The 15,233-nt window shown below is 37.5% G+C and overlaps 1 protein-coding gene across 5 annotated transcripts in view; it reads right to left on the bottom strand.

Annotated features, from left to right (window-relative positions):
- The window catches only part of PAK3 (p21 (RAC1) activated kinase 3), a 139,548-nt gene that overhangs the window by 51,886 nt on the left and 72,429 nt on the right, over positions 1-15,233 (bottom strand). Inside the window, exon 2 of one of the 5 annotated variants that reach the window (XM_072430207.1) lies at positions 8,647-8,815. The exons of the other annotated variants lie outside the window; for them this stretch is intronic. The gene's annotated coding sequence lies outside the window, so the exon portion shown is untranslated. The remainder of the gene's footprint in view (positions 1-8,646; positions 8,816-15,233) is intronic. 5 annotated transcript variants of the gene reach the window in all.

Below are 15,233 nucleotides of genomic sequence, written 5' to 3' on the forward strand. Positions count from 1 at the left end.
TTTAATGCAAGCTCGCCAGTGTAAACCTGCCGGAGATGCGCGGCTCCGGCCGCGAGCTTTTTCAGTTGCTGAATAGCGCGACGGCGTACGATTTCGGATCGCGAATACGAATGCGCGAGCGATAATCCGATTCTGCTTGATGAATCAGGGGCTTTGTGTCTCCTTCCATACAACTAATGAATTTGTTACATTTCATAAAAGAAGAATAACTAAAGAAGCTATACTGTCATAATAAGTATAAAAATGTTCAGTCACTTAAAGAGATTAAATTATTGCCATAAAACTAATTATGCATTCAGTGTTAATGCAACACTCCAGGCAAATTAAAAATTGAGCCTTGAAGTATATAAGGATACAAAGCCTAGCTGCCCAGGGATTCAGCTTTTCATCTACACGTGTGCAAAACAAAATCAACAACTAGGAGAGAGAAGTCCTTGTCCTGTGTAGTCATGTTCTCTCTTTTCATCTTTCTGTAATACACTGGGTTCCCTTAGTAGCTACCCACAAGCACCAACACTGTTAAATGGGAGTTGTACCATCTTTTCTATTTCACTACAGGTGGACTAAAAGTAGTAGTTGGTAAGCGATGAAAAAAAGTACATGGGCAAAGCAAATGTTAAAATTTTCTTATGGAATTCCCTTTTATATCTTTTTGCCCGCAAAAGACAATGTTGTATCTGGGTTTTCCATATCCCACAGCAGTTTAAAGCCTGGATCATGCCTCATGGCCCTGACAATATTTCATGGCACATCCAAAAGCAAATCTCTAGCTGAGCTGTATGGTTGTCTGGCTGTTTTCCTGGACTTCCTCTTCAACATAAATCAGTCACAAATGGTGTAAAGTGTCCTGTGGTGTACATTGAACCTTAATTCTTTAAAATTGTTATATGTAATATTTCCTGTGTAGCCAAATGACACATCATCAACAAAATTATCTTATTGTGCTTTGCAGATCCAGGAAGTAATTCACTTTAAACCACGCCAGGTTATGTTTAATAATACATTTGTGGCTGTCAGATTACAGCAGTCAGAAAATCATGTAATTGTAGGTGAATCATATTAGGTACATCACTTTTTTTATATAAATGTCTATACAGTGCAATGATAAATGGGGCCAATGAAATACTGGAAAAAACAGGAGTTTGATCGGCTTATGCATATTACCACACTTTGCACACCACCATACTTTAGGTCTAACTAAATTAACCCTATAGTATGTTTCATTGAAAAATTACAGGCATAAATAAAGGCTTAATACATTTTATGCATGTCGGTACCGAAGCATATTCAGACTACTACTCATATTTATGCCAAAGCAAGTAATCTTGTCAATTCTGAATAAAATAAACGGGATATACATAACAAATTCACTTTTTAAATCTGGAATTTTCAAGAAGCCCTAAAGCCAAAACTTCAAATGTTAGAGATGCAATGTGACAAAGCCACATGCGTTAGCATTACTAAAAAATATGATGAAATGCAACTCAACAGAATTTTTCTTTGACTGGTGGTGATCGGCCAGATAACCGCACCTTACCTTCTGAGATATATACGTTGTATGCCAATGCTGACCTACTTCGGTTTTCTGACTTATGATGACCTCGTCTTCGAAAAATGTCATTGACTTTGAACAAGTATGCAGATATTGAAAGTTAGAAAAATGTCAAAATATTAGCTTGCTTGTTAAAAGACAATTAGTATAGCTTTGTACAGTACTTCATTGGCCGAAGTAGCATGATGTAACTCCCACAAATGTGCACAAGTGTCATTTCACCCCACAACACAGCAGAAGCAAATCTTGTATACGGAACTGTCCAAACATGTTAGTTTAACAAACAGGAAAGTGAAAAGCTGTTGCTGCTAAAGAAACATAATATGGCTCTACAAACAAAAATAATAAAAAAAAACTTCCTTTATTTTTTTTTTTTTTTACAAAGTTCTGTTTTAAGAAAAGCTATGCTAAAATAAACTTTATTGGTGGCCTTTTTTGATATGCTTCAGAGAAATGCAGATGGAAACCGGTGTCTAATCACAAAGAAATAAAACTTTTCAGTTAGTATTTTCCCTATTATGAAACAAAGTATTATAATATTTTAAAAAAAGCACGTTATGTGTAACACTGGGCGTTAATTTTATGGTATGACTACAGTTTGACTTCACACTGGTTTTATAAGGGAACTCTTATGATTGTTTCTTGTTTGCTTTCAAAGGTCTTCCCTTCTTCAGGAGCTAAATGGTGTAAAACCAGTGATACTCCAAATGCTTAATTTTGTATTATTATATTACACAGTGTTTATATAGGGCCAACTTATTACGCAGTGCTGTCCATACTCCATAGTCATGTCACTAGCTGTCCTTCAAAGGAGCTCACAATCTAATAAATCTACCATAGTCATAAGTCTTTAATACAGTCTAAGGCCAATTTTTTAGGGGGGAGCCAATTATCCTAACTGCATGTTTTTGGAATGTGGGAGGAAACCCGAGCACTTCGAGGAAACCCACACAAAACACGAGGGGAACCTGCAAACTCCATGCAGATAGTGTCCTGGCCAAGATTCCAACCTGGGAAGTAGTGCTGCAAAGGCCAGAGTGCTAACCACTGAGCCACTGTGTTGCATCTCACTGTCCAAAATGTTGACAGTATCATCCAGCCTGTGCTCTAATCTTATGCTTTTCCTGCTCCCTTGGAAGGTAACTTTTGAAAGGTGGGCAGAATGAAATCTGAAGCCAATCTGCATGCATTTCTATTAAATGCCCATGGATGTTCTCATTTACTCAGTTCCTTGTGTATCCAATACTAGTTAGTCATATTCAACTGGACTTGCTCTTGTAATGGTGAAGATGTTTTGCAGCTCTCCGAGATGCTTTAACAGCTGCAAAACACCTTCAACATTACAAGTCTGTGACTAACTACTACAAGATCCATTGTCTAAAGTACAAGGGCTACTCAAATCAGTATTTCTGGTGAAAGTCATCCACACATACACTCAATGCACAACATCCCTGAGATCCACATCAAATATACATTCATTAGGTGACCTGTGGCATGTCTTCACTTTCCCTAGCACCAGTTCTGGGGGTTGCACTTGTTGATGATCAACATATTGGTGACATAAAGATTCCTATGCTTTTAAACTCCCCCAAATACATTCTTCAAAGTAAGGCTTTGAATTGATTTTGACTGGTCAAAGTTAAAAACAGGTACTGACATTTTTAGAGCCTCATCAATCACTTCATTTTTACTGCATTGTGGATTAGTGTCTGAATGATACAAGGAATTATTAACCTGCCATGAAAGCCAAAAGGTTTGTAGAACTTCATAACAGATCAGCTTTTTTATATACCAATAAAACTGGTGCTTTTAAAGAAAGATTTTAAAGTTTGAACAAGACAAGACAGAATTCATCAAGAATAAAATGAACTATATAGACTAAGCATTTAAATCTTTACCATTACCTCATCTAATGCGTATGCCGTATACTTCACATCTGTATTTCCTTCTGTTTAGCTATCACTTTGACGGAATTTCTCTTAAGAAATGTTGTTTCCTTTTCATTGGTTTGTGCCCACAGGTCCTATGTGTGCCCTAGACAACAACAAGACCAGCTATGCCCCAGACTTGCTAAAACAGAAATCTTCTCTTGGTATTCAGTGTGCATCCACGGAGGCGTTTGTAATTGTCTGTTTAAGCCAATTTGTCAGGCAATTTTGATCAAATTGAATAATTTTTCCAAGCAATCCCTGTGGAAGCAGATTAATAGCCATGAGCAATTCATGAACAAAGCCACATAAAAGGGCTGCAGGACAGCAAGTGACGAGCATCATCACGAGCTGTATTTCACCCTTCTGTGCCCAAGCTTAATCCACAGCATGCTTCACAATTTATGAAAGTGCTTCAGACCAAATGTATGCAGAAAAGCACAACCACATTGTTTCAAAGTAAAAGTTTGAGACCGAGATTAGAGAAGATCAATGCATCAAACATAGTATTTCAGTAATTCATAGAAGCTGGCATCCTCCTTCTCCCACTGACCTTTTATACTTTGGTGTGACTCTATGATCCTCCCCATTTACAAGTTTCTGGTTCTGGTGCTACCACATCATTTAATGGAGTCCTTTGGCTCCTCGATACTCCTACATCATGCTTCCTAATGTAAGATAAACAATAAATTCTGCATTCAGTGCAGACAGGTGCTCCCCTAGTACCTGTTCTGACTTACATACAAATTCAACTTAAGTACAAACATACAGTCCCTATCTCTTTTGTAACCAAAGGAACTATCTGCTTTTCAAATTGACAGCAAGAGAAATTCAAGTCTAGAAATATACAGAATAATGTCAAAAGCTGTCTGGTGACTCCCTGCATTACATGAACTTAAATATCAGATTTGCAAACTCCACCCTTTACAATAATTATAATAATAAAGGTATACAGTACAAAAATGTCTTATGTCTAATGACTTTGCAGTGCCAAAGTATTCTAAGGTGATGTGTCAGCTATTTGAGTTTTGAGGTTAGATGAATGAGTTGTTTCATGTATTTCATATTTACTATATGGTAAAAGCAGCTGAGCACATTACATTTTGACCCTAGCTCATCTACTTTCCATCTACAACAGAGTAGCAGTTTAAATGACTCACAGAGAACTGCAGCTTTAAGGTGTTCCTTTAATTCAGCAGAACCTAAAACAAACACTGCATGATTTGCCTTCTCTTGCAAGTTTCTTACATGAAAATGTTATCATGCATTATGCCACAATGCAACAGTTCATTACGATTGCATCACTGCCTAATAAATGAACTGTTAAACCTGAACTTGCTAAATAAATATTGTTCATTTTGAGGTCATGTATTCTTACTTGCATCTTTATGTACTTCTTCTTTGTGTGAAACAGCTCCTACACTTGGCCTCTATGTAGGAGTTTTCTGTGATAAGGACCAATCACTAGTGTTGGTGTTCGAATTCGGGTTGTCCTTATATTCGACTCAAATATGGCTGTTTGAATTCGGATAGACCAGACTCGAAAAACACAGGATTCGACGGCACAAATAAATAATAAAGTAATTTATTAAATGTGTGTGATTTGTGTACCTAACTTAATTTTTTACAGGTGCAGTAATGGGAATCATCCTGTCATTGTGGGATCTCCAGGAACTAGAGGTTAAATGGGGGCAAGTTTCGCCATTCATCACCTCTAGTGCTTTGTGAATGGCTGAGGAAAGGTAAACCTTGAAGCTCAAGCGTCATCAGGATTTTTCTTTCCCAAACCAATCACAGAGCACTAGAGGTGAATGAATGGGGAAACTTATCCTCATTTAGCCTCTAGTGCCCCGGTGATCTTCCCAATGAATGCGGCCGCAGTTCTTCACAGTCCTTAAAAATACCCAGAATTCTCCCACTATTGACTTTCATGGTGTTCGAATTCAGCATTCAATCACCCGAACAATATCCCCCTATTCGATCGAATAGCTGTCGAATTGAATAGTGAGGTATTCGACCAACACTACCAATCACTGATGCTTTCTCTCCTTGTGCAGGGTGACTGGTCTTGTGCCCCCCCCCTGTCAATTTCTGCAGACATTCTGCAGTGGCAAGACCTGATGGGCCCCTCCCATAGCCTTTCAGTACAGTACAACACATTCATAATATTACTTCTACTTGAACAAAAAATATCCAAGTTTGCAAAAGGAATTGCACACAATCTGAATTTATATTCTAATTGGCCAATATTACGATATTTAAATAAATGTTTTTTTCCCTCAACTTTAAAGAAGACAGAGGAAGGGAGATTTCAAACCAGGAACACAGAGAGGAAGTACACAAAATGAGCAAAGTGTAACCACAAATCTGTCATCAGCATGCTTTGCAACTTCCCTCCATAAAGAACTTCTCCAGTTTAAAGAGCAACAACTGAAACTAGTAGGAGACCTGCCAATGCTTTTGCTAAATGCAATAACTTAATTACTGATCACTCAAATGTACTCTAGCTTAAAAAGTATTTGTAGAGGGACTTCAACTGCTTTTCACATGTTTCTATTCTACATCTTGGAATGTCTTAGAATGTATTAATGTGCAGTGGGTTTAATAATACATCTGTTTAAAATCAGGTTTGCAGTACCTATCAGAAAGCAAGCAGGTATCAAAATCTGGCTGCTCAATGATTTCAAAAATCTAAGACTTAAGGGACTTAGGTAAGTTTATAATCAATGATTATAAGGGTTCTGCACTTGCAATAGGAGCCTGTGACCTAGCCTTCAATAAATATTTAACAAATATTACAAGTGTATACAGAAATTGATACAAAAATACACTAACCCCCAATAATGCTGCTGGATCACATGGGGTTGTATGGTCTGCAGTTATTGTATTTACATCCTTAAAATGTTAAGTTCTTGTTTTTTTCATTTAATTTTTCTTTCCACATTTTGGTCAGTGGCATCACATGCATTCGTTATCTTGATGGGTATATTTTGTTAACACTTCTAAATAAATTATAAAAATGCAAGTGTTGTTCAAGCTCTTCTAATAACAGCAGTAAAATAACATCAGAATGAAATGTTCACAAGACTACAATCCTCTGATCCAGCAGAGAACACAAGGACAGCCACATATACCAATAGTCACAAATGGTCACAAACATACCCTCAGTGTTTCCATTTCCTACAGAAACATCTGTGTCACCCACTTCAGTCTTAATTTAATTTTTATCATACTGAGTTTTAAGGCAGCTTTTTAACTTGATATCCCTGAACATTTTCCATGATCCCTGCAGTACATTTGTATACTAAGGGCACATAAATATTAAAGGTGTTTGATACTTATTTCTAATGCATGGACTAGCCATTTCCTGGAACCCTAGAGTTTCCCCAGAAGTTTCCAGGTGTTCATCAAACTGTCTATAACTGGTGCCCAAGTAGTTTATTCCTGCAGAGTCTGCCAACAACACTTTGAAGAGCCAACTGCATAAGCCCAATGACCTTTTTAGTTTTTTTTAAAAAACCTTTAAAAGTCAGGAAACCTTGAATACTTTTCATAAAATACTGTGCTGTTCAATATCTCACTGTAAGATACACAAGCTCATTTTATTGTTCTGTGTAGGGTGTCTTAACAATGTGCTTATGGTGAGCATATCTGAACTAGGAACCTGATTTATATTCACACCTCAAACTTTCATCACATGAATCAGCATGAGAATTTTAAGGGAGTGGATGTAGAAGCCTTTAAACGGTGTCTGGTAATAAAAGGGTGACAATTTGCATTTCCCATTGCAGGGGAGGGAGGTGACAGGGTTGATTACTTTGAGCAAATTCACCTTTTTTCATTTTACATATAAATTACATTTACCAATTCTATAGAGTAGAAAAGGTAATGTCTCAGTTATAGAGCCGTTACTCATAATTAAAACTTGACATGTCAGGGATGGAGTGACCACACAGCCATTTAAATTGTCATTATCAGCTAATTCCCTGTGTGCAATCCTAGGACCTGCAAATTTAACAAGGTAAGATGGCTGAGCTTGGAATAAAGCCTGGCCATGACAGGATACAAAATTAATAATTATACTTAAACAACATAGAACAAAATTTAACTCTGAACTTCAGGTATAAAGGTTACAGAATAATGGTATATTGTATTAATTTATACATGGAGAGAAAAAATTGGCACAAAGAAATAAATCAGTTATCATGCATTGATCATGTGCTAACAATGGGTATTTTAATAATGGTAGAAATGTGAAGTGGATTTTGGCTGCATGATCAGAACAAGCTGCAACGCTTCAGCGTCCAACCTCTAAACCAACAACTCCCTGGAAAACTATGAATCTTCCTGGACTCTCTCGCAAGCATTTCTGCGATGGGAAATCTTGCCATATAATCAACAATCCAACTTCTTCAAGTTTAAAGTTTCTTCCAAACTGAAACCAACATATTTGTTTCATTGTATTTGACCTTGAAGAATGCTGACCAATCCTAGTTCACTAAATAATAAAATTGCACTGAAGTGCATCCACAGAAGTTTCTACTACTTTTTTGATCCTTTTGTCATTTGCTTATTTTCTATATATTACCCGCCACTTCTTACGACCATACAACACATATATATCATATACTTTAAAAATGTGTTAGGTCATATGTGACCTATCAGGTTTTACCTATTCTTGTGAATGTGAACAGTATTAGGGGTACAACACAACTATTGATTGTACACTGTAATTATGTATGAATTAACTATGTATAAATACATAAATACCTATGCACTCTCGGAGACTCTTTTCACTTCACATTTCTACGATTTAACTTTATCAGAGGTGGCTCAAAAATTACCCTAAACAGATAGGCAGGGGCAAAGCCTATACTATATTTATTTTATTATTAGGCAAGAAAGGAGTGACAGAGAGATGAGCTCAAGTCTGCTGCTTGGGAAAGGTGCAAGAAGACCTGAATGTTTTATTTAAAAAAGCATAGAAAAATGTGATCTTCTGTTAAGGTAGGGTGATGAGTGCTGTTTACATTTTAGGAATACATGGACGGAAATGCTAATAATTTGTACAAAACGTAGCTCTAATAAAAGGAGCATTAAAAATTGACTAATGGCTATTGTTGAAGACCACAAGGAATGTAGGCAATAAAGTATAAATTAACTTACTGTGTAGTAGATAGCTAGGATCCACTGGCTACTAACAGGTTGGTGTATATATATTCAATGACTGCAAAATTCATTACAATCAATGCAGTGCAAATTAAAGCATTCTGTTCTGGCCGCCTAGGCTCCGTTGGCTACTAGTAATTTGGCTGGTATATCAATGTTGCAGCAGCTGCAAAAAAAAATCATTACAGTGCCGTTAAAATTAATCACTTTTTGATGGCTCAGCTATTTTGGCTTAAAGTTGCTTTTTATATAAAGTTATACTTTAAAGTTTCAGGCAGTATTTAAACTTTTAAAAATGTTGTTTTGGAACTATGACACCAGTTGTTACATCCCTTGTTTTAAACTTTCTTTTTTTAAATTGTATTTTTAAGGATTGTGTAATTTCAGTGAATTTAAAATTTGTTTTTAAAAGGGTGCATTTGGGAGCATGGGGGAATTTTTGTTTAGGTCTTTTACAAGTGGCCTTGTCCTCCACTCCTGCTATCAGTAGTTCCCATGCACTCAATTGGAGCTAGGGATATGCAGGCAAAGTCCTTATTTGTGTTTTCTTTCAGCACCCAATAATAATGTCATAAATTAGATAAATTGGCAGGGTAAATAGTGAAAAAATGCAGGTAATCTGGGCAAGTCTAATTTGTAAAGCAAGTAAGACTAAAGAGCAAAACTTTAATATTGAAAAAGGCCACCCTGAGCCAAGTGAAGCAAAGGTAAAGGGTGCACTGACTGGGGAAGGAGGGAAAAGGGGGAAGAGGGGCAAGCTGTAATGCAGTGGTGTAAGTATCGAGATAGGGGTGCCAAATATGGCTCACAGCATTCTTTTTTTTTTGGCCCCCAAAAGAATTCCTAATGACTTGCAGCTGGCCTGCTGCTTCTGCAATCCCTAGTAAAGGCGGGTCAGCTGCAATTCATTTTAAGCCTCTGTTCTATAGATGGGAGTGATGCCGCTACTATACTTCCCAGCATCACTCACATCTATAGACCAGTGGCCTCTCTGCCTCTGCCTTTGCGTGGTCCCAAATTTTATAGACGCAAGAAATGCCAGGAATTGTTGTGGCGGCATCACTTGTGTCTATTGAACAGCAGCCTATGCGTGGACCCCACAGAGTTTATACTGACAGGTAAGCCAGAGAATTGTCCCAGAGAATGCAATGTGAAACCAAATAAATGCAGCAATTCATTTTGTTTCACATTGCATTCTCCGGCAAAGTAAAACAATTAGAAAAAACAATAAAAAGAAACAAGACTACTTACCCTACTATACTACTGACAACCATGCAGATTACACCAAAGTAAAAATTTTGTCACACACCAGGATAAACAAAATTCAAAAGACTTCTCTTCTGCATAGCCTATTGGGGTCTTTTTATTTTCTATTATGCAGTAAAAATTAAAAACAAATTCTTAGGCTTCTTTCTCTATTATAGGCTTGTTCCAGATTGAATGTAAAACCTTTGTTTCCATATGAAAATGTTTTATGTATAATGAGAAGAAAAAACTTCCTCAATTTTTTCCTCTTTTTTTTAATATATATATTTTTTTACTATAATTAAAAAAAGGAAAGCATTTGGTGTAATTAAGTTGAAAGTTACATAGAAGGGCTGACCCTATTATGGCCAGGTGCCTGTTAACAACATACAGACTTCTGAATTAGAATTGACAATGTTGATAGATTGCAACATCTTCTCCAATGTAGTGCTAGCAGGCAAAATCTAATTGGAGGGGCAAAAATGTGTTGGGTGCAGTGCGGAATTGCTGCCACACCATCACATGAAGCTGTGTTAGGTGTCCTATACTGGCAGGTTCAACAGGTACTTATGGGACTTTGCTGAACAGGAAACAGCTAATGAGAAAACCTACTAAAGATAAAAAAATTTAAGTGCAGAAGAAATCCTAATTAAATGCTTCATACACTTTTAATAGGAAGCCACAGTTCTAATTTAATAATAAGACCATGACTGAATTGATATACGTCACAATACAATACTTAAGCTGAAACTGAATTACAGGCATAAACAAAAGCACCATTTACTTATCCCATATTTGAAAAAAAACAGCAGCAACAAAACTAGAACTAGCATGATTTTTTTTTACAGCAGCCTTTGGACTGGGAGAGTTAGGCCCAGCAAATATGAGCCAATGAAAGTTTGGAAGCTTAGGTTGGTGATGTTCATTGAAAATAGGGACCATGCTTTCAAGACAGGACAGCATATAGACATATCTGTGTGCTGCCACCCTCTCTGACTCCAATTGCAAGCTGAGGTTAGTCCTGAACCATACCTGAAAGTAGCCTGCAGTGAAGTCCAAATGCCGTCTATGCTGACTTTAGTGTCTACATCACATATTTTTTATGTATACATTTAAAACTAAATAACTACAAATAACTAAAATCAATGGAAAAGCTCTGTATCCTACATGAACCTTACCCCAAACACTGGCACTGGTTTCCTCTGTTTCAGAATTTTATGGCTATCTTTTCCTTTCTTTTTCCACTATAGTTGATATAGTGCATTTTACGCACCATCATATTACACAGCGCTGTACAAAGTCCATAGTCATGTTACTAACTGTCCCTCAAAGGAGCTCACAATCTAATGTCCCTTCTATAGTCATATGTCATTAATATAGTCTAAGGTCAATTTAGGGATTAGGGGGAAGACAATTAACCTAACTGCATGTTTTTGGGATGTGGGAGGAAACCGGAGTACCCAGAGGAACCTGCAAACTCCATGCAGATAGTGTCCTCACTGGGATTTGAACCTAGGACCTAGCACTGCAAAGGCCTGAGTGCTGACCTAGCCACCGTGCTGCCCATAAGTTTTTTTTTTTTTTTTTATTATGTTTATGTAATGTTATGGAAAAGAGGGTGATTTTCATGGGGTCATCATGTAAAAACCCATTGCTAACACAAAACACCCTGATGGGCATCTTAACATTCTGAAGGCATTTAGTATTCCACAACACTACTAGAATAATGTTCCCATGAACACGTAATACCTTTTTTTTTAATTGTAGTATGCTTGAATGTGTGAACCTATTTAACATAGTATATCAGGAGGAAATATATTCTCCAGAGAGAAAATAAAAAATAAAAATGTCCCAGGAGAGATCCTAGAGTAATAATTTACATAATGGTGGAGAGTTGGTGTGATTAAAGCAATTTTGTATGTTGACACATTCCAAAGTTTGCTGGACCGCCTGTGGATAATCAAGCAATCGAAGAAATAGCATATGGGGAATGTTTCTGCATCCAGGCAGAACCTAGTAGGTGGTTGTACTTTATTCCAAAGTCCAGATGATCTTTTCCGCAATGGCTGTGACAAACTTGTCCTATAGAAGACTGGGTAAGTTGTGTCTTCACAGACTCCAGGAATACTTGCTACCCTAAAGCCTTACAGTGTACATTAATCCTGAAGAAGTGGCCACTAACGTGCCAAGAAACACACTGATGGTGAATTTTAATTGTCCTTGACCAATATATATCATTTAATGAAAAGATACTAGACCGCCTCCTTCTCTATTTGGGTGCCTCTGTTTTCCAAGCCATTGCCACACAGTTTCAAGTTAAAATGGCACTAAAAAAAAAAAAAAAAAAAAAAAAAAAAAAAAAAGTTTTCATTAATGAGAAGCCATAATGAGTGAGGAGAATTATGACTTATTTGGTACTGCTGAATCCTGGCTTTGTTCTTCGCATGACCGGGCTGTCAGTGTTCCTGGGTATATTGGGTATACTTCGTAAAGACAGAGTCAAACGAAAGGGTGGTGGTGTCTGTCTGTATGTGAGAAGTGATCTAAAAGTGAAGGTGAAAGAAGAAGTTGCGGAGGGAACAAGCGATGAGGTTAAGGCATTATGGGTGGAGTTGAATGTGGGGTTGAATAACACACAATTAATGACTGCAGTCTGCTATAGCCCCCCAAGTGCTAAGGAAGAAATAGAAAATCAACTACTAGAACAGATAGAAAAAGCAGCAAAAAGTGGAAATGTTTTATTCATGGGAGATTTCAACTACCCTGACATTGACTAGAGTAATGGCACTACAGGAACAGCAAAAGGGAGGAAATTTGTGGATTTAATACAAGATAATTTTATGGTACAGTTTATATAAGCTCCCACTAGAAATGATACTCTGCTGGACCTAGTTCTTTCTAATGAAGAGCTTATAACACATGTGGAAATAATAGAGAATCTGGGTAGCAGTGACCATAATATTATTTCATTTAATGTAAGCTGTAAACAGGAAGCAAAAACAGGAAAGATAAAAACATTTAATTTTGAGAGAGCAAATTTTTCATTATTAAGGGTGGCTCTCTGTGACTTGGACTGGGAGACAATATTGTCCTCAAAGAACACAAAATAGAAATGGGAATTTTTCAAGTCTGTTCTACAAAAGCACACTGAAAAATATATTCCAATGGGTAATAAGTTTAAGAGGCTGAAATTAAAATGTGGCTCACAGCTGATGTTAGCCATCAGGCCATAAAAGCCATAAGGAACAAGAAAAGGGCATTCCAAAAGTATATAAATGAAGGATCATCATCATCATTTGAAACCTATAAAGAATATAACAAAAGATGTAAAAAGGAGATACAATGTGCAAAACTTCAAAATGAAAGACTGATTGCAAAGGAAATAAAGGCAACCCCCCCCCCCCCAAAATTTTTAAATCTATGAATAGCAAAAAGATCAGATCTAAGCTCAAGTCCAAATTCATAATAGCAATGTCACTGCCCTAAATTAGTCACAATGGCTCAGAATTGATATGATTAAGAAACAGCTTGGAAAATTAGGGTTGACAAAGCACCAGGACCTGATGGATTATAGCTCCTTTTTCAAAGCTAATATTTCTAGAGACTCTTTAGTCCCTGGCATAGTACTGATGGATTGGCGTGAGGCCAATGTGGTTCCTATCTTCAAAAAGGGAGCAAAGTCATTACCAGGTAACTACAGACCCGTTAGTTTAATGTCTATAGTTGGAAAGGTCTTAGAGAGTTTGATAAAGAACCACATGGAGAAGTTTCTGCTAGAAAATAATATTATAAGTGATAGTCAGCATGGCTTCAAGAAAGACAGAATTTATCAAATAATGTTTCTGTGTTCAAACCTTCATATCACCTAAACCGTTGGTTGTATTACCTTTAAATTATCAAGGTACACGTGGAGGCATAGGAAACTGAAACTGTAGGTGCAAGTGGGGGACACTAGTGGTTAAACCTTTCTAAAATGTAATTAGTATGGCATTATGAGAACATAAATCTCTACCTAGCAAAATGTGCTGCCTGCTCTGTTACACATATCTGTCTGCATTTTACCTCAAACCCCAATTTCTCCAGAATTAAGAGGTGCAGGGAAACAAAAATATAGGTGGAAGTGGGAGACACGTGTGGCGATCACCTTTCATCACCCTGGCATCTTTACAACATTAAAAAAAAAACTGTCCATCAAAATCCACTTCCTTGGTTCACATGACTGGACCTTTCCTGTACCTCAACCCCATAAAATTTTAGTGGGCAAAGTTTATGTTCTAATGATGCCATAGTGATGACGTTTTAGGGGATGTTAGTCACAGATGTTCCCCACTTGTACCTATATTTTTGGTTTCTTACACCTCCCCATTCCCCAATTGAAGTTCAGAATGTTAGATAAGTGGACAGGAATGTGTAACAGGGCAGGGAAGCCCATTTTATTGGGCAGAGTGTTTTATGTTCTAATGCTGCTGTAGTAATGAGATTGTAAGGGGAGAATGTGCCCGCCACTTGCACCTTGGAGTACAATGGTGTACAATGAAGAGAAGCAGACAGTAGTTTCATAGGTATAGATTTGTGACAGGTAGGTATATATTTAGGGGCCCACCCCAATGCTCCTTGCTATGTTAGTGCCCCCGGGGTCCCTCAATTTAGGACTCCTATTTGCACTTTCCTCTTAAACAACCCCAATGTTACATTTTTATAACTGTTTACATTTGTAACCCCATATCTTAAAATTCTTTAAAGCTGGGGGGCTGAAATTTTAGTAACTACAATCTATGAGGGTCCCCTGTGCACCCTGAAAATTACAGGTCATTGTGATATACATATTAGGAGAAATGGAGGTTTGTACACACAGAGCGGTGAGGATGCAGAACGACATGCAGACTTCACACACAGCTCTAGCAGTGGATACATTTCAACAGCAGTTTTTTTTCTTTTAAATAGGAATCCTAGCTATCAGATGGGGGCCAGGCTGCCTGTTTCTCATTCACATTAAGGCTGAACTGTGTGTGCTCACCTTTCATTGGCAGCAGCAATCCTCTGAACGAATGACAGATGAGCACAGAGCAGCCTCACTGAGATCTGTGCAGGGGAGGAGAGCTGCCGAGGAGAGGTGGGCGGGGTAGGCAAAGCAGCCGGGTGGAGCAACCGGTTAAAACCCTCTGGGGAGAACTATGGATTTATACTCTGAATGGTCTAAGGTTATTAGTGGTGTACCCCAGGGTCAGTGTTGGGACCTTTAGTGTTTGGAATTAAAAGTACCATTTCTGTGTTTGCAGATGACACCAAACTATGTAATGGAATTAGGTCCATACAGGATGTCTATAATCTACAAGCAG

The sequence above is a fragment of the Pyxicephalus adspersus genome, chromosome Z (genome assembly GCF_032062135.1).
Source record: "Pyxicephalus adspersus chromosome Z, UCB_Pads_2.0, whole genome shotgun sequence".
Classification (NCBI taxonomy): domain Eukaryota; kingdom Metazoa; phylum Chordata; class Amphibia; order Anura; family Pyxicephalidae; genus Pyxicephalus; species Pyxicephalus adspersus.